The sequence below is a fragment of the Saccopteryx leptura genome, chromosome 4 (genome assembly GCF_036850995.1).
Source record: "Saccopteryx leptura isolate mSacLep1 chromosome 4, mSacLep1_pri_phased_curated, whole genome shotgun sequence".
Classification (NCBI taxonomy): domain Eukaryota; kingdom Metazoa; phylum Chordata; class Mammalia; order Chiroptera; family Emballonuridae; genus Saccopteryx; species Saccopteryx leptura.
The window spans coordinates 70130209-70150034 of NC_089506.1; the positions used below are offsets into that span (position 1 = coordinate 70130209).

General features: G+C 37.4%; 1 protein-coding gene across 13 annotated transcripts in view; it reads left to right on the top strand.

The window, feature by feature from the left end:
• The window catches only part of RBM26 (RNA binding motif protein 26), a 108990-nt gene that overhangs the window by 12153 nt on the left and 77011 nt on the right, over positions 1 to 19826 (top strand). The window lies entirely within an intron of this gene.

Consider the following 19826-nt stretch of genomic DNA (forward strand, 5'->3'; position numbering starts at 1 on the left):
TTGTTTAGTTCTTATTCTGGAATTTTGTTCTGTTCTTTTATTTGGGACATGTTTCTTTGTCTCTTCATTTTGACAGTTTCCCTGTGTTTGCTTCTATATATTAGAACTACAATGTCTCCCGGGCTTGGTAGAGTTCAGTGGCACAGCAACCCTGTTCACTCGATTGGGCACTCAGGTGCGCTCATTGTGTGGCTGTGTATACTCTTGTAGTTGAGCCTTTGATTGCTGTTGGCTGTCATTGGGAGGAATTTGCCCCCAGGCCAATTAGCTGCAATGCAATGACTCTGAGACCACTGACCACTGTGAAGGATCAGCTGTGCTAAGACTCACCTCACAGTGCACACTTTAACTTCAACAGGGCTCTGGGGTCTGCTGAGTTTGCCCCTTGAATGTGCCTCTTGTGGAAGTGGTTGGGTGGTGGTGAAGTTGACATGGTCTAAAATTGTTCACTGGATGTGCTGGCTCTGGGACCTCCTCAGGGGTGTAGGTCAAGGTCAACCACTGCCTGTGTTCAGCCCAGGGCTACCCAGCATGAGCTACAAAGTGTTCTGCAGGTGGCTGCTACTTGTCCTGGGCTTTGAGGTGCCCAGGGGAGGCCAGCCTATGAACTAAGGCTGGATATTGCTAGTGATGGGCCTGGGGCCACTTAGCAAGGAGTACATGGCTTTCTGAGGCCAAGTGCTGCTTGTTAGAGAGATTTTAGGAAAATCTGAAAAGTGAGCCAAGAGACGCCGTTTGAATTGAAAAGTCACTGGGTAATATTTGAGCATCAGGTATGAAATATGGATCTAGCTTTATTTAAAGGCTTATTTTTATTCAGATGTATACAAAGTTATCCCTACACAATTGACTGTATAATCCATGTTTTCCTAATGATTTAAGCTGTCACCTTAATTATACTAAATTCTTTTTTTTTTTTTTTTTTTTTAAATAAATTTTTATTAATGGTAATGGGTTGACATTAATAAATCAGGGTACATATATTCAAAGAAAACATGTCTAGGTTATTTTGTCATTAAATTATGTTGCATACCCCTCGCCCAAAGTCAGATTGTCCTTCGCCACCCTCTATCTAGTTCTCTGTGCCCCTCCCCCTCCCCCTAACTCTCCCCCTGTCCTCCCTCCCCCCACCCCTGGTAACCACCACACTCTTGTCCATGTCTCTTAGTCTCATTTTTATGTTCCACCAATGTATGGAATCATGTAGTTCTTGTTTTTTTCTGATTTACTTATTTCACTCCTTATAATGTTATCAAGATCCCACCATTTTGCTGTAAATGATCTGATGTCATCGTTTCTTATGGCTGAGTAGTATTCCATTATACTAAATTCTTATACGTATTTGTGCTAGACATTTTATCTATTACATTGATATATGTCAATTAGACTACACTTTTAATTTTTGGTGAATATTTGTTTTCAGAATTTTTGAATGGTTCTCTTCCACCCACAACATGTTATTATGAAAAATTTCAAATACATAGAAAAGGTGAAAGAATTTTGTAGTGACAAACTCATATCATTTAGTTATGCTATTAACATTTTAGTGTATGTATCACTTTCTTCTGTTAATGTATTGTAGGTAACAGTGCACTTACCTCTAAATATTTTAGCATGCATATTATTAGTTTGGTATTTGTTTACAATGAAAAATTTTACTATTGTTTGTGTAAAACAGTGTGTACAAATATTGTGTACCCTTGATGAGTTTTGACAAATGTATATATCTTTGTAACCTAATCCCCTCAAAATAAAGACCATTACCATTACCCTGGGGTTTTCTCATTCCCTTCCTATGCTCCCCTCTACCCCTAGAAGCAAGCACTATTCTGCACCTCACAACTATATATTAGCATTGCCTGTTCTAAAATTTCATATAAATGAAATTATAGAATAGACACTCTTTTGAATAAGACTTTTTTTTACTTATAATGTTTTTGAGGTTTATCCAAGTTGTTGAATGTATCTGTAGTTATTTGAGTGGTATTCTATTTTCAGGTGCATGCTATATATATAGTTATGATAATAATCATAATATTTCAGTCCTGATTAATTTAACACAATTTTTCTTTTTACTTGAAAATAATACATGCTTATTGTAATAAAAATGTTTTTTCATTTAATAATTCTTCTACAGTATTCTCAATTATTTTTTAAATTTAGAAATTAAATTTAATGAGGTGACAATGATCAATAAGAGTCCATAGCTTTCAGCCCTGACCAGATAGCTTGGTTGGTTAGAGCATTGTCCCATAGTGCAGAGGTTGCCGGGTTCAATCCTGGGTCAGGGCACATACAGGAACAGATCAATGTTGCTGTATTTCTTTCTCCCTCCCTCCCATCCCCCTATCCTCCCTCCCTCCCTCCCTCCCTCCTTCCCTCCCATCCCCCTATCCTCCCTCCCTCCCTCCCTCCTTCCCTCCTTCCCATTCTCCCTCCCATCCTCCATCCCTCTCCCTCTCTCCCTTCCTCTCACTAAAATCAATTAAAAAACAAAAAAAGTACATAGATTTCAGGTGAATATCTTTATATGTAGCATTTGAACTATTGATTGTGTTGTGTTCCTATCACCCAAAGTCAAATCATTTTTCATCATCGTGTATTGTTTCTCTTTACTCCTCCCTCTGGTAACCACTTCACTTTTATCTATGTCCATCAGTCTGTTTTATATTCCACCTGCCGTATTTCCCCATGTATAAGACGCACCCTTTCCCGAAAAAATTCGGGATCTAAAAACTGGGTGCGCCTTACACAGTGGTAGTAGATTTTTTACTTGCATTTCCCACTTTTTCATGCTTGTTGTTTTTTGTGCTCATTGTTTCGCACTTGTTACCGGCATACAGTATTACGATAGGTTACATTTTGCCATATTCTGCCCAGAAATGGCTCAGAAAAGATTTTTGTACAGTGCTAAGTTCAAGTTAAAAGTGATCCAGTTTGTAAAAGTGAATGAAAATTGTACTGCTGAATGTAAGTTTGGTCTTCCTCCAACTGAGAAATCAGTCTGAGACTGGCTACAGAATTGCTGATGAAAAAGAAGTTACTGGTTTCAGAAGAGGACACAGTTGGTGCTTCAGGTTCATGAAATGAAGTGGAGTAAGCATGCCTACATGCACCAGACTTGCCCAGAAGATGCCTGAAAGGTATGAGCAGAAGGTCCTTGAATTTCATCGTTTTGTCATTCAGTATCGGAAGACACATCAGTTTGAGTTGGGACAGATTGCAAATATGGACGAAGTCCTCCTTCAACTTAATTTCTCAAGTAACAGAACTGTTGATAAGAAAGGGTGAAAACTGTAACTGAAGACAAGTGGACATGAAAAGAGCCATTATACCGTTATTCTAGCTTGTTGTGTTGAAGGAACCAAGCTGCCTCCTATGCTGATTTTCAGATGCAAAACAATGCCAAGAAAAGACATTCCTCGAGGATTGTCCACATTCATGACAAGGGTTGGATGGATCAGGATGGGATGAAAATCTGGTTTGAGAAAGTTTGGAGAAGGAGACTTTGTGGGCTCTTATGCAAAACTGCCCTATTGGTGCTTGATCAGTTCAGGGCACACATAACAAAAAACACAAAGATTGCTGCAGAGTGAAAAACCAAAACTTGCCCATATACCTGGAGGCTTGACATCACAGCTCCACCCACTCGATGTCAGCTTTAACAAACACTTCAAAGCTGCCATGAGAGATGAATGGAACCAAGGGATGAAGTCTTCTGGGGACAATTTGACACCAGCAGGAAGAGTGAGAAAACCAGTTATAGGAGAAGTTTGTACCTGGTTGAAAAGATCCTGGGATAATATCAAGATTGAGATTGTTGTCAAGTCATTTAAGAAGTGTGGCATTTCACATGCAGTAGATGGAACTGAGGATGAGGCAATATATGAAGACTGATTCGTTATCAGACACAGATGAGGACAAGCTAATGGATGGGAGTGTTGACAGTGATGAAGAGTTGTATAAATTTTATGATGAATAAAACGAGTTCAATAACTTTATGTAATACATTTTTTTTTCTTCAAATTTTGGGCCCCCAAATTAAGGAGCATCTTATAATATATACGGGGAAATATGGTATGTGTGCCTAGTCCATTGTGGGTGTTAGGTTTCAGAACCCCCCTTGATAGGCAAAAATCCACAAAGTAGCAACCTTATATTTATTTTATTATTTATATATTTTTAAGTTTTTATTGCTATTTAATCTTTTAGTATGTTTCAATATTTTTAAATATACATTTTATATTTTCAATTTTTTTTTTTGTATTTTTCTGAAGTTGGAAACAGGGAGGCAGTCAGACAGACTCCCGCATGCGCCCGCCCGGGATCCACCTGGCATGCCCACCAGGGGGCAAAGCTCTGCCCTTCTGGGGCGTTGCTCTGTTGCAACCAGAGCCATTCTAGTGCCCGAGGCAGAGGCCACTGAGCCGTCCACAGCACCCAGGCCAACTTTGCTCCAGTGGAGCCTCTGCTGCAGGAGGGGAAGAGAGACAGAGAGGAAGGAGAGGGGAAGGGGTAGAGAAGCAGATGGGCACTTCTCCTGTGTGTCCTGGCCAGGAATCGAACTCGGGACTCCCGCACGCCAGGCCGATGCTCTACCATTGAGCAAACCAGCCAGGGCCTCAAATTTTTTAGGCTAGAAAATGCTTATTTTACCTTAAAAGTAATGAAAATAATATATAAAAATACCTATATGCTGCAAAATCCCTCAACATAGTGAAAAATCCGTGATACAAAATGAGATATATACAATTTAAAAATCCATGATACAGTGAGGCTGCGAAAAGTGAACCGCAATATGGCAAGGGATGACTGTACTTACTTCACTTAGTATAATGTTTTCAAGATCCAATTTTAACATAAAAGTTTAAACTAAACGTGAGTCTTCTAACCCCTTCTTGATTCCCATATATAAACATGTAAGCATATAAAAATAAATATGCATGCATTATGTTTATTAGGTATGTCATGTTTCTTTATAGATGGGGTTATAGGACTTTTTTTAAATTAACATTTTAAAAAAGATCTTTATTCATTTTAGAGTGGGGAGAGAGAAAAAAGGGGAGAGGAGCAGGAAGCATCAACTCCCTTATGTGCCTTGATCCAGGTTTTGAACTGGTGACCTCAGTGTTCTAGTTCGACACTTTATTCACTGTGCCACCACAGGTCAGGCGTTAAGTCACTGTAAATAATATTTAGGTAACATATTCTGCATATCCTCCTATATGATTATGTTCTTAAGTAGATTCTATTCTTTCTAATGGCTCCATAGTGTTATACTATGTGATTATAGTATGATTTAACAGTGCTTTATTTAAAATGTGACCATTACTTTAAAAAACTTAGCTTATTTTTGTAAACTATTAAAGGAATCCCTGCACATAATTACAAGAAAGAAAACTTGCCAGAAGGCTCTCAAATGTAAAGTAAAAGTCTGTTTCATATGTCCCACCCTAGTCTTTTTCATATTAATATGTAGTCTTTGTAGATTTAAAATGGCTGAAATCCGGTTTTATTGACTTGAGTGTCCCATAGTTTATTTAACTACATTTTTTGTATGTGTCATTTAATTTGTTTCCTATTTTTAAAAAAATTTTCATTGGTCCCCCTTTATCCACAAGTTAGCTTTTCATGGTTTCAGTTATTGGTCCAAAAATAGTAAATATAAAATTACAGAAATAGACAGTTCATAAGTTTTAAATTGTGTGCTCTTCCGAGTAGCTTAATGAAATCTCATGTTGTTTCACTCTGTCCTTCCAGGGATGTGAATCATCTTTTTGTTCAGCATACCCCATATTATCTTTTTTTTTTTTTAAAGTGACAGTCAGAGAGAGGGATAGATAGGGACAGACAGACAGGAACAAAGAGAGATGAGAAGCATCAATCATTAGTTTTTCGTTGGGACACCTTAGTTGTTCATTGATTGCTTTCTCATATATGCCTTGACCACGGGCCTTCAGCAGACCGAGTAACCCCTGCTCAAACCAGTGACCCTTGGGTTCAAGCTGGTGAGCTTTGCTCAAACCAGATGAGACTGCACTCAAGCTGGCGACCTCAGGGTCTCGAACCTGGGTCCTCCGCATCCCAGTCTGACTCTCCATCCACTGCACCACCACCCGGTCAGGCTCTCTGACTTATCTTGCTTAGCATAATGTGCTCAAGGTCCATCCGTGTTGTTGCAAATGGGAGGATATCTTCAATTCTTATGGCTGAATAATGTTCCATTGTGTTTATTTACCACATCTTTTTTAGCCATTCATCTGCTGATGGACATTTGCCTTGTTTCCATGTCTTGGCTATTGTGAATAGTGCTATGATAAACATGGGAGTGTGCATATATCTCACTGAAATCCTGTTTTTATGGTTTTTTTTTTATTTGATTATATGCCCAGAAATGGAAATGCTGGATGATATGGCTGATTTATTTTATTGATTCCCATAGTGGTTGGACCAATTTACGTTCCCATCAGAAATCTGTAAGGGTTCCTTTTCACTATATCCTCACCAGCACCTGTTGTCTCTTGTCCTGATGAGAACCATTCTCACAGGTAGAGATGCTATGTCACTGTGGTTTTGATTTGCATTTTCCAGGTTAGTGATGTGGAGCCTCTTTTCATGTTTCTGTTGACTATTTTGATGTCCTCTGTGGGGAAATGTTTAGTTATTCTGCCCATTTTTAAATCAGATTGTTTATTTTTTAATTTTTTTGGTATTGTTATTAGTTGACTGAATTTTTATTATCTTATTGATTGACTTGAGAGAGAGAGTGATTTATTGTTTTACTTATTGATGCATTCATTAGTTGATCCTTTTATGTGCCCTGTCAGAGATCAAATCTGCAACCTTGGCATGTTGGGACTGTGCTCTAACTAATTGGGCTACCTGGCCAGGGCTGCTGACTGAGTTCTTTATATGCTTTAGGTATTAACCCCTTATTTGATAAATGGTTTGAAAAAATGTTATCATTCTATTGTTTGACTTATTTTGTTAATCGTTTTGCTGTGCAGAAGCTTTTGAGTTTGATGTAGTCCTGTTTGTTGGTTTTTTATTTTATTTGTGCTTTTGTGTCATGCCTGAAAATTGCTAAAATCAATGTCAGTAGCTTCTTCCTTGTGTTTTTTTCTAGGAGTTTTATGGTATTTGGTCTTAGGTTTAAGTTTTTGGTCCATTTTGAGTTAACATTTGTAAATGGTGTTAGATAGGTGTTCAGTTTCATTGTTCTGCATCTGTTTTTTCAGTTTTACCAGCATCATTTTTTGAAAAGACTATCCTTGCCCCATTGGGTGTTCTTGGCTTGTTGAATATTAGTTGACTGGATGCTTAGGTTTAATTCTGGGCCCTCTATTCTGTTTCATTGGTTGAAGTATCTATTTTTGTGCCAGTGCCACACTATTTTTATTACTGTGGCTTTGTAGTATAGTTTGAAACCTGGAAGCATGATAACTACAGCAATGCTCTTTTTTCTCAGGATTGGTTTGCTATTCAGGGTCTTTTATAGTTCTATACAAATTTTAGGATATTTTTTCTATTTTTGTGAAGAATGTTTTTTTTTTCTGAAGCTGGAAACGGGGAGAGACAGTCAGACAGACTCCCGCATGCGCCCGACCGGGATCCACCCGGCACACCCACCAGGGGGTGATGCTCTGCCCCTCCCGGGCGTCTGTTGCGACCAGAGCCACTCTAGCGCCTGGGGCAGAGGCCAAGGAGCCATCCCCAGCACCCGGGAGGGGAAGAGAGAGACAGAGAGGAAGGAGAGGGGGAGGGGTGGAGAAGCAGATGGGCGCTTCTCCTGTGTGCCCTGGCGGGGAATCGAACCGGGACTTCTGCACGCCAGGTTGACGCTCTACCACTGAGCCCACCGGCCAGGGCCTGTGAAGAATGTTTTGATGGATATTGTGTTGACTCTGTAGATCGCTTTGGATAGTTCAGTCATTTAGGCAGTGGATCCATGATCACATGGAATTTGTTTGTGTCTTCAATATCTTTCAGCAAAGTTTCATAGTTTTTACTGTATATATAGATCTTTCGCTTCCTCGGTTAATCCTTTGAGTAGTGAGTTTTTTTCATGCTCGCTGACCCCAGGAGTGAGTTTTATTCAAAAAATGAAATTAGTTTTGGTTCCAGTTTTATTAACTTAAAGTCATGTTTGTATGATAACCAATTTATGGAAACAAGAACATACATTTGCCATTTTTAAATGTTGCCTTACACATTTTTAAAATAAAAATTTTTGTACGATTGTACAAAATTTGGTTGCAGAGCAACCAAAGTATAAGTAAAAAGATAGATTTAACTATAGTATGTTCTTTTATAAAGATTTATTCTGCCAAACTTAGCAAAAATCTGACATAAATCACCATTCCTGTGGAACCGGTGGGTGGTTAGAAATTTTACTACTAACAGATACAAAAGTGGGTGGTAGGTATAAAAAGGTTGACTACCCCTCATGTACATGAATGTTTGTACTATTCAAAGGGTTAAATTTATTCCTAAGTGTTTTATTACTTTTGATGTTATTGTAAATGGGATAGTTTCCTTTATTACTTTTCTAGATACTTCATCATTAGTGTAAAAGAATGCAGTTGATTTTTTTGCCATGCTGCTTTACTGAAACATTTAATTCCAATGGTTTGTTGACTGATTCTTTGGATGTTTATAAGATCATATCATCAGCAAATAATGACAATTTTACTTCTTCCTTCCTAATTTGGATGATTTTTTCATTTTTGTCTTTTCTTGCCTTAACTAACTGCCATTGGGACTTTTCAGTACTATAATAGGAGTGGTGAGATTGTGCACCCTTGCTTCTCCTGATTTTAGAGGAAACATTTTCAGTTTCTTTCCATTGAGTATAATGTTAGCTCTGTAACTAACTTGCTGTAACTCTGCATTATAAATTTTATAAAGTTACTTCCCTACTTTTTAAATCACCATTCATGTGGAACCGGTGGGTGGTTAGAAATTTTACTACTAACAGAGATACAAAAGTGGGTGGTAGGTATAAAAAGGTTGACTACCCCTGATGTACATGAATGTTCGTACTATTCAAAGGGTTAAATTTACCCTTGTTGTCATGTTACCTTTATTATGTTGAAATACATTTTTTCTGTACCCAATATGTTAAGGGTATTATTTGTCATGAAAAAATGTTGTATTTTGTCAAATGCTTTTTATGTTTGTATTGAGATGATCATGTGATTAAAAAAAAATTTATTGTTGTGGTATATTATATTTATTGATTTGAGTATGTTGTACCATCCTTAAATCCCAGGAATAAATCCCAGTTGGTCATGGTGTATATTCCTTTTAATGTGTTCTTGAATTCAATTTGCTGTTATTTTGTTCAGAATTTTGCATTTTTCATCAAGGATATTGGTATATAGTTTTTTTGTATCTTCATGTGGCTTTGGTATCAAAATAATGCTGTCCTTCCTTACTATTTTGGAAGAGTTTGTGGAGGATTGGTGTTAATTCTACTTTAAATATTTGGTAGAATTTTCTAGGGTCCCTTGGAGCTTAGGAGAAAGAAGGGTAAAGGTAATGCTCCTGGGAGGAAAAAGAAGGGAGACTAGAAAGACACAAGTGTGCTCCTGAGAGGGAGAGTGCCAAATTTTTCAGCCTTTAGCTGTGATATGGCTAGTGTCACTAAACAATAGACATTTTTTAGCTCCATTATAATCTTATGGGACCACCATTGTGTATGTAGTTCATTGTTGACTGAAATGTTATGTGGAGCCTGACTGTATGTCATTCTACCCTCTCCTGGCCTGTAGCATTTCTGCTGAGAAATCCGCTGGTAGTCTGATGAGGGTCTCTTTGTAGGTTACTGCCTTTTTTCCCCTAGCTGCCTTTAAAATTATTTTTTTATCATTGGTTTTTGACAATTTTAATATAATGTGTCTTGAGGAAGGTCTTTTTGTGTTGATATAATTAAGGTGTTCTTTTACCTTTGTGGATTTATTATCCAATTCTTTCTTCAGGTTTTGAAATTTCTTAGCTATTTTATTTTTTATTTTTAAATATCCTTTCTGTTTCCTCACATTCTTATTCTCGCTTTTCTAATGGAGTCATATTTCTCATAGAATTTTATCACTTTTAAAAAAATGTTAGCTCTCTTTTGTCTACCACCTGAATCATTTCTATATTTATATTCTCAAGCTCACTAATTCTCTTTTCCATATGACTGCTCTAATTCCAGTGCATTTTAATGTATTTTTAAATGATTTATTTATTGAGTCTTTTTATTTTTAGAATTTGAATCTTTTTGATAAAGTACTCCTTCTGTTCATTAATTTTATTCCTGAGATCATCGTATTGCCTTTCTTAGTTTTCTTGTAGCTAGTTGAATTTCTTCATAACAGCTAATTTCTTTATCAGTTAGACTATAGATTTCATGTCTTTGGATTTGTTTGCTAAAAAATTATTTTTTTATGTGAATACAGTATTACCATGATTTATAGTGTAAAGCCTCTGTCACTGCAGTAGTGAACATGTTCCTTATTTAGGCAAGGCCTGCTTGGTTTGATTGTTCAAGAAGTTGGTGGTTCGGAGCCTTCCTTTTGTTTTCCAGAAGGTGTGGTGCTATAGTATGAATTTTTGTTTTTTTCTTACTGGAGCTGACTTGCTACTAAGCTCGGGAATGGAAACATTAAAATAAACCAAAAGGTGGTGGCAAAGCCCTGGGAGGTTGTATTTAGCACTTGGGGCTTTCGGATGTGCCCACAACCCAGTAGGGCAGGGGTCCCCAAACTACGGCCCCACGGGCCACATGCGGCCCCCTGAGGCCATTTATCCGGCCCTCGCAGCACTTCCGGAAAGGGCACCTCTTTCATTGGTGGTCAGTGAGAGGAGCATAGTTCCCATTGAAATACTGGTCAGTTTGTTGACTTAAATTTACTTGTTCTTTATTTTAAATATTGTATTCGTTCCCATTTTGTTTTTTTTACTTTAAAATAAGATATGTGCAGTGTGCATAGTGATTTGTTCATAGTTTTTATTTTAGTCCGGCCCTCCAATGGTCTGAGGGACAGTGAACTGGCCCCCTGTGTAAAAAGTTTGGGGACCCCTGCAGTAGGGGGATCCTCAAGTGGAAGGGTCCTAAAGATCAGTAGGAGGTCCTCTTGCCTCCTTGGGCAGACAGTGCGGAGGCACTTTCCTTCAGTTCTCTTTGCCTGCTTCCCTTCCTCCTTCCCCTTTCCCTAGTCACTGCTGTCTCCCTTTAGACAGAGCAACTGGTCCCTGCAACTGTAGTACTCATGGCCCTGAAGACCCCCACTCAAAACCTTCACCCTCCTCTCTGCCATAAAGGCTGTTCTGCCTTGTTGCTGTACTAGCCAACACCTCCTTCACTGGCTTTCTGCCTGTCTATCCATCCTACTTTGAGGTGCACTGGTGGATAGATTTCTTGGATGTCCTGATATGTTGTGCAGAGGCTTTTATTTTATAAGTTATGTATAAATATATCTGATTAGTTGTAAATCAAAGGCGACCAACTAATCCTACCATGATGCTGACATCTGTAATACAGATTTTTTTTTCCTTCTTTTTTAAGTGAGAGGAGGGGAGATAGACTCCCACATGTGCCCTGACCTGTGATCCGCTGGGCCAACCCCTTCTGGGGCCGATGCTTTGCCCATTTGGGGCCTACAATATAGTTTTAAATGCAACAAGTACACTTAGGACCTTTTGGAGGAATTTTATAAGGAATTGTCAGTGTGACCGTTAATATGTTTATAATATTTTCCATAATATCTCAAGTATTTATTTTACCTTTTTAAAAAGTTTAATTGTTTATAACAGACAGATGGTGAAAGAGATAAATTTAATTTTGAAAACTGTTTCATAAACAACTTGCAATGACTAGTCTGTGAAGTTTTTCATACATTTTCTCAGATTGGATTGTGTTAAATAACGTTTTGAAGCTTTCTGGTGACATTAAATAGCCAAAATTGGAAAAACAGTTAAGTTCTCTGAGGAATTATGACTTCATTATGGTTAGGAAGAGGTTTCTGAATCCAGGTAGCCTTTGTTGGTATTACATTAAAAGGAGGTATTAAAGTGTTTGTACATTTTGGGGACCAGGTTATGGACAGTAGGGAAGATTAGTAAAGCAAGAGGGTAACTGCATCATATCTCTTTATAAGAATGAGAACTATAGCCTGACCAGGCAGTGGTGCAGTGGATAGAGTGTTGGACTGGGATGTGGAGGACTCAGGTTCGAAACCTCGAAGTCGCCAGCTTGAACCCAAGGTCCCTGGCTTGAGCAAGGGCTCACTCGGTATTTGTGTAACCCCGGGTCAGGGCACATATGAGAAATCAATCAATGAAAACTAAGGTGCAGCAACAAAGAATCGATGCTTCTCATCTCTCTCCCTTGCTGTTTGTCCCTATCTGTCTCTGTCTCTCTGTCTCTGTTACACACACACAAAAAGAATACTATAGTGTGTAGAGCAGGCGTCCCCAAACTACGGCCCGCGGGCCGCATGTGGCCCCCTGAGACCATTTATCCAGCCCCCCCGCTGCACTCCCGGAAGGGGCACCTCTTTCATTGGTGGTCAGTGAGAGAAGCACTGTATGTGGCGGCCCTCCAACGGTCTGAGGGACAGTGAACTGGCCCCCTGTGTAAAAAGTTTGGGGACCTCTGGTGTAGAGGTTTGATAGTAGTATTTTCAAAGTAAGATTAATATTTTTTTATCCTTATTTTAAGAATGATTTGTAAAATGCCTGAATTTGAACATTGGCAGGAGGTAGCAGGAGGGAAGGTAATATTCTTGGGACGTAAGTACTGACTATATATGAGGGGCATCTCTCAGCAGTCGGGCAGGGAAAGGGCAACTAGGAAGGACTGGTCAAAATCCTGGAGACATTTTTATTGACTTTTGTTTTTGTATCTTAGATTTTTGAACTTGTACTTTTATATTTGCCATAATTGGGTTTTACCTAAACCCAATTATGAGAGTTGGTTTTTTGTGTGTGAGTTTTGGTTGATATGCCCTGTGATATAGTATGCTCTTATATTATTAGTAGATACTTTGTACAGTCTTGTGGTTGGGTGTGGGCAAAAGGTAGACATAGTTATGTAGAACCCTATCTGAAAAACAGACAAGCACACCAATAGTAAAACTTTAGCAGTGATATATATATATCACACACACACACACACACACACACACACACACACACACATATGATCTGACAATTTAGGAAAAATATATAAAATGTTTCTTAGTAGAACTTGATTATTTCTCCCAAAGATTTAAGATTTGCTTATAAGTGTTCAGAAAAGGGGATTTCGTGGCTCTTGAAAAACGCCTAAAGGAAAAACAATTTTTATGACATACTTAATTATTTTAAAGTTCAGTTAATTAAAAGTTCCTGGAAATGAGAGGAGGGAAGGAGTGAGTGCAATGATGGTGAAAGCTTAGCATTTTGTTCCTAAAAACGATCCACTTTTTCAGACCATATGGTTCAGTTCCTTTGTTTTAAAAATAAGAAAGCTGAATGTTAGAGAAATAAAATGCTAACCCAGGATTTTATAACTAGTGAATAAAGTAAGATAATAATACCAGACTAGAAATCCAAAAACCTTTGTTTTCTTTTTTTGTTTGTTTGTTTTAATAATACCAGACTGCGGCCCTGGCCGGTTGGCTCAGCGGTAGAGCGTCGGCCTAGCGTGCGGAGGACCCGGGTTCGATTCCCGGCCAGGGCACATAGGAGAAGCGCCCATTTGCTTCTCCACCCCTCCGCCGCGCCTTCCTCTCTCTCTCTTCCCCTCCCGCAGCCAAGGCTCCATTGGAGCAAAGATGGCCCGGGCGCTGGGGATGGCTCCTTGGCCTCTGCCCCAGGCGCTAGAGTGGCTCTGGTCGTAACATGGCGACGCCCAGGATGGGCAGAGCATCGCCCCCTGGTGGGCAGAGCATCGCCCCATGGTGGGCGTGCCCGGTGGATCCCGGTCGGGCGCATGCGGGAGTCTGTCTGACTGTCTCTCCCTGTTTCCAGCTTCAGAAAAATGCAAAAATAATAATAATAATAATAATAATACCAGACTGCCTCAAGGAAAGGTTGACAGTTTGGCTTAGAGGACAGTGTAGATTTGAAAATTTAAAATAGAGTAACCAGATTTTAAGCTCTGTTCCAAGGAGGGGTTGGGTGTCTTGTAACTTTAAAGTTTTATTGCATTTCATTCTTTAGTAATTTGTTTTGTAACTAAGTAGAATTTGAATCACATATATGAGTAAGTGAAGGGGTAGCCTTTGGAAGGCAGAGAGAGTTCTTTCCCAGAGAACTCTTCTTCAATTATGAATTAGAATGTAAAACATACACTAAATATGGGGTTTTGTTGTGGGCTTCCATATTGGCATTTCACCTACAGTCCCACTTTTCTTTTAGAAATAGTTCTGTGGCATGATACTCTAATCACACTTACCTGCTCAGTTTGCCATATTTGGGCTACACTCTGTGCTGAATAGCTTAGAATTTTGCAGTCTAGTTATTAGGTCTTATCTTTCTTTGAGAAGATAAAGTTGGACTTCATCTTTAAATTAGACGCCTAGTAAATAACTTCTAAAAAATTTAACAGTTGTTCTCAGGCGGAACCTTTCATGTTTTGTAGGGTCTGTGAAGCCCCCACTTTTTCAATTGTATATGTGTGGGAGACACATATATTTCTTCATGTATTTCAGCCAAAACAGCATACCCCAACAGTTGAATGTAAAAGTAGATATTAGAATCAGTCTGTCTGTCTTCTAAGCCAGACATTTGGTGGTATTTGCAAAAGTGAAAAATTGTCAGTTTTCTCACTAAAATTTTATTTTGTTGTGAAAATATAATTATTTTTTTTCCACTGAAAAGATAGGGTATTTAGTCTCAGGTGAGGTTATTAGTCATGGAGCTCTTCCCATCATTGCCTTGCAGTGGGGATATGGCCCATGCTGGGGAAGGTGAGTCATTTTCAAAGACCAGTGAGATACATGGTGTAGGATGGGAGAAGGGCAGGCCCTTTTATTGTGCTTTACTAGCTATCAGAATAATGTAAATATGGAATATTCTGGGCCATTTTTACTGCCAGTTGAAGAGGGCCTGGCTGAAAAGTAATCAAGGGGAAGCAGAATGGAAAGAAGAACGGCCTGGTGCCATTATTTGAACTCTTGGATCCAGCTCTGCCTAAAGTTAGCCCCCACCATTGGACTTCGCATTTATTTGTAACAATAAATTAGAAACGAGCAAAATAAAAGTTTTTTGAAATATTGTACTGGAATATTGGCTTTTCTTTACTGTCTTACTATTTTGAAAGTTCTAAATTAAAAAGTCAAAACTAATATGATGAATATGTGATGAGGAATAATTATAAGCTTTATATTAGGTCTGATTTGATTCGTGTTATTTAAAGTATTATTTAAGAAAATTCTGTTTTCTGGGAGGCCTTTATAACGTTTGGTATTTGCATTGCTTTAGCTTCTCCAACTTCCTTAGTGTGTGTACCTACTTCTCTCTCCAGATAACAATTGGAAGAGAATGACCATGTTTTGTGGTCACCTCTGTGCTTTCCAGGCCAATATTATTAGTTGTATCCTTAACACAATATACTCATATATTTTGTAAATTAAACTTACTGGGGTCATTCTGGTTAACAAATTATACAGGTCGGGTGCATAATTCTGCACTTATTCTGAAGTTGATAAAATTTTATATTTATGCCTTCAAAATCATTGGTTTGAATAACTTCATAACTATCTGGATATTAAATTTGTCAAAGCTCAGCTCATTCAAGCCATTAATTTTAAATCCTTACAGAGGTACGAGATTAGAAATCCAAATGTTCATAAAGGCTGACTTTGTCTAATCCTACTAGACTTTTGTTTCTCACGTATGAAGTAGGTGCCCACATCAAACCTTTTCTTTTGGGTACCTTGGCCTAGGCTCTCCTTTTCCCAGATAGCCAGAAAGTCTGCTTACACTAATTTGATCCCTATTCAAATCTGATCTCTGTTCAAATGTCATTACATCAGAATTTTTCCCTGATATAGTTACCTTAAGATATATTTATTGATTCCTTCTCCTTCCTTTCTTTTCTTTCTCCTTCCTCCCCTTCATTCTTCTTCTATACTTTAACCCTTTACTCTGTATTATTTTTCTTAGAGCACTTGTCTACATGACAATACACTGTGTGTATGCATGCATTGTCTTCTTTCTCCCCTCTATACCATCCCCCAATGTAAATTCTTCATAGACAGGAACTTTATCTTTTTCAAAGGTGTATCCTCAGGATCTAGAACAGTGCCCGACAGAGTAGGTGCTTATTGAATATTTTTGAAAGATAAATATGATATTTAGAAGATAATAAGTGATTTATTTTTATTCTCAGAACTTTATGAAGATGAAAAAAAAGAGTCCCTGACAAGCGTGAATAGTATTTATCTAATGAGATAGATCTGTACATACTGTCTTTCAATATTCTGTCTCAGGTACTGTGTTAGGCCTGAAGGCTACACACATGAGTAAGAAGTTCTATTTTTGGATTTTGTTGTTTTTGATAAAACTATCTTACATACTGCATATTTTATCTATAGTGTATGTAGTATAATTTTTTTATTACTAATATTTCTAGGTTAGTAATTGAATATGGTATTATATTTCATATAGCTGTACAATATTCTGTGAACAAAATTAAACCTAAGGATTATGCTTTTTCTGGTTTGTGAGGGATTTACTATCCAATCCAGGGCTTATCTGCCAGGGGTTATTCAATTTGTGCTTGAAATTCTAATGATGGAGAACTTACCTTCTCTCAGGCAGTTTATTCTGCCTTTGGGAGGCCTCTGATTAATAAAATAGTCTTTCTCTATTTTAAACCAAAATTTGTTGCTTCTGCTTACTAGTTCTAATTATATCCCATGGATGATATATTGAATAAATGTAATCCTTCCTTGTGATTGCCCTTCAATTATTTGAAAACCTACCAAGTTCTTTCTGACATTTCGGTTTTCCAGACTGAGAATTCCTAGTAAGCTTTTGATAATGACAATTCATTTATCATTCCGGTCATTTTTTAAGAAGCTGTTTGAATTTGTTTATATAGTTTGTTTATATATTTATAAAAGTTGGCACCTAGAAGAAGTGAAAGCAGTAGCACTTCCTACTGCATAGGAGAACTGCACTGTTTCCTCTTTAGTTCTCAATATTTCTGTTTTATTGCATCTTTATGATTTTTTTCTTCCAACTATTTCACTCCTTATCTCATTTGACTGTTAGCTAAGATACTTAGTTATTACTTCCCCTCCACCTCATCTTTCACAAGTGCTTTTGGATGGTTATCCTGTCTCATGCCTTCTTTATTTTGTAGTTTCAGTTTTTCTTTGTGTTTTCCCCACCTCCCTCTGCCCCCCCCCCCCCCCCCACACACACACAGTTACTCTGTGGTTAAAATCATGTTGTTGGCAAATTATGTTATTATGTTTTTGCTGGGCTGGGTACATATGGAATACAGAATCAGTGGGAATTTACCATGCTTTTTCTAAGGTGGGAATGAAGTCTGCCACTCATTCTTTATTGCTTTTGTCCTTACACATTTTCAAAGTCTGATTTGTTGTTGTTGTTTTGGTCTCTTTTGGTCTTTGTCTAATCTGAAAGATTACAGCCTCACTTTTCTTTCACACGTTTCCAGAATGCTAGCAGTGTTAGTAGAGGGTAAAGTCTAGCTCTGACCAAGATATTTACTCACATAGCAAACCTGCTATCAGTAGCAGCTGGTGTAGTAATGAATAATCAGTCTTATGTGTCACGGAGACAGTTTTTAAAAATAACTAACCCCTTTCTTTTGATTGGGTAATTTAGACATTTTTACATCATTACTTTTACATAGCATGTTATCATTGCTAGATGTTGCTATGATGCCATATTGGCACTTATAATAAAGACAAGTAGGAAACAACACACTTTGCTTGTTCCTGATCCATAACATTTTTGGTATATTATTAAACTTCTGTAGTTCTGATTATTTTTTACTAGGCTATAATTTGCAAGGACGTACCATTTTTTGTTTTCAAAAATATTGAAATACAAATAAAATGATTTATAATAGGACTTAAGGAAAAACTCCCTATCGAATGCAGATTTACCTTTTTTGCTGTTAAGTATGAAATTATAAACCTTCTAGTATATAATTTGCAATCTAACAAATTATAAAAAGTAGCCTGCCTTTCAGACTATCTGAAGCACTTAAATTTTTTGTGTATGGTAGTTCCTTTGTTGTGGTTAGGACTTTTATTGGTTCTTGATTTTATTTGAATTGCTTCTGGATGTAGAAGTTGTTGGACAGAGATTGGGAATTTAGGTTTGCTGTTTTATAAAACTGTAGTCTAAATAGCATAATAATAACAATCACAAAAGCCTTTCTCCAGATTTTAGCTACTAACATTTTAATCCACTTTTAAAATGTCCTGTTTACAAACTAATGGGGTGCGAATAGAATAGGTTTGGTATTTAGTGAAATGTAAAGTGACAGTTCCATCATTAGAAAAGCCATTACGAAATTGAAAATTCACAACAAAACAATATTGAATCAAGTAATAGCATTTGGATTTAGTGTAGACACTGAATTTGTTTAACGGCAATTGCAATAAAGCAATAAAACACAGTGATAGTATTATGTATTACAGTGATTTCCAGTAAACTGAAGTATGTTTAGCTTGATGTCTAGTTAGGTTAATCTTTAGTTGATTGTGTTTATTCAAGTTACCTAACATGCATAAATATTGCTCATGGTCTCTTGCAATAGTAGTACCAGATTGCTAGATATTATGTATATCTATAGCTATGTCATGAGGTTATTGTCCCATATCTTCATGCTTATTTCATCATAGGTCTAAGTATTTCTCTGTTCATTATAATTAAATATGAAAATATTAATTTGCCATAAATTATTTTGTATTTATTTAAAGAAAACATTTTGGTATAAGTAAGTGTATTGAAGTAAATTACAAAGAAAATGTTTTAAAAATATCTGTCATGTGCCATTGAAATGGATTTTTTTTTCCTTGCTGCTTGTTAGGTTGTAACCCACTTCAAGTCCTTGCATATAAATGATAGATCTATCGGAGAAGTTGACTTAGAATAACTAACAAATTACCCTGAAAATTAATTTAGTGGTACAGCAGACATTTATCATTCTTGTGGATCAGGAATTTAGGAGCAGGTAGCATAGTTCATTTCTTCATTATTGATTTGAATGTCATTATTATAAAATCAAAATTGCTATGTATATTTGGGTCTATTTCTAGACTTTTCGGTTGATAAAATAATATATTAAGTGGTATATTTTTAAGTTTCTGTTTACTGCACTCTCTTTCAGTGTTTTCCTGGCTTTTGCTTAACTATTTCTGTGGGGTAAAGCCTTTCAGTATTTTTATCATACCATACTAATTATATTAGTTTTTAATGTTTTCAAAATTGTTTTTATTTTATTATAATTTCTTATTAATAATAATAAAGCCTACTGAGTCTTTAATACACATATTAGTATATATTTGAAGGATACTAAATGATGACTACATATATCATGTAAAGTATATTAAGATAAAGGAGAACTTACCTAACTGGTGGTGGTGCAGTGGATAGAGTGTTGACCTGGGACGCTAAGGTCCCAGGTTCAAAATCCCAAGGTTGCCGGCTAAAGTGGGGGCTCATTTGAATTGAGTGCAGTCTTAAACCAACTTGAGTGCAGGGTTGCTGGCTTGGGTGTGAGCTCATCAACATGATTCCATGGTTGCTGGTTTGAATCCAGAGGTTGCTGGCTTGAGCAAGGGGTCACTGGGTTGGCTGGAGCGCCC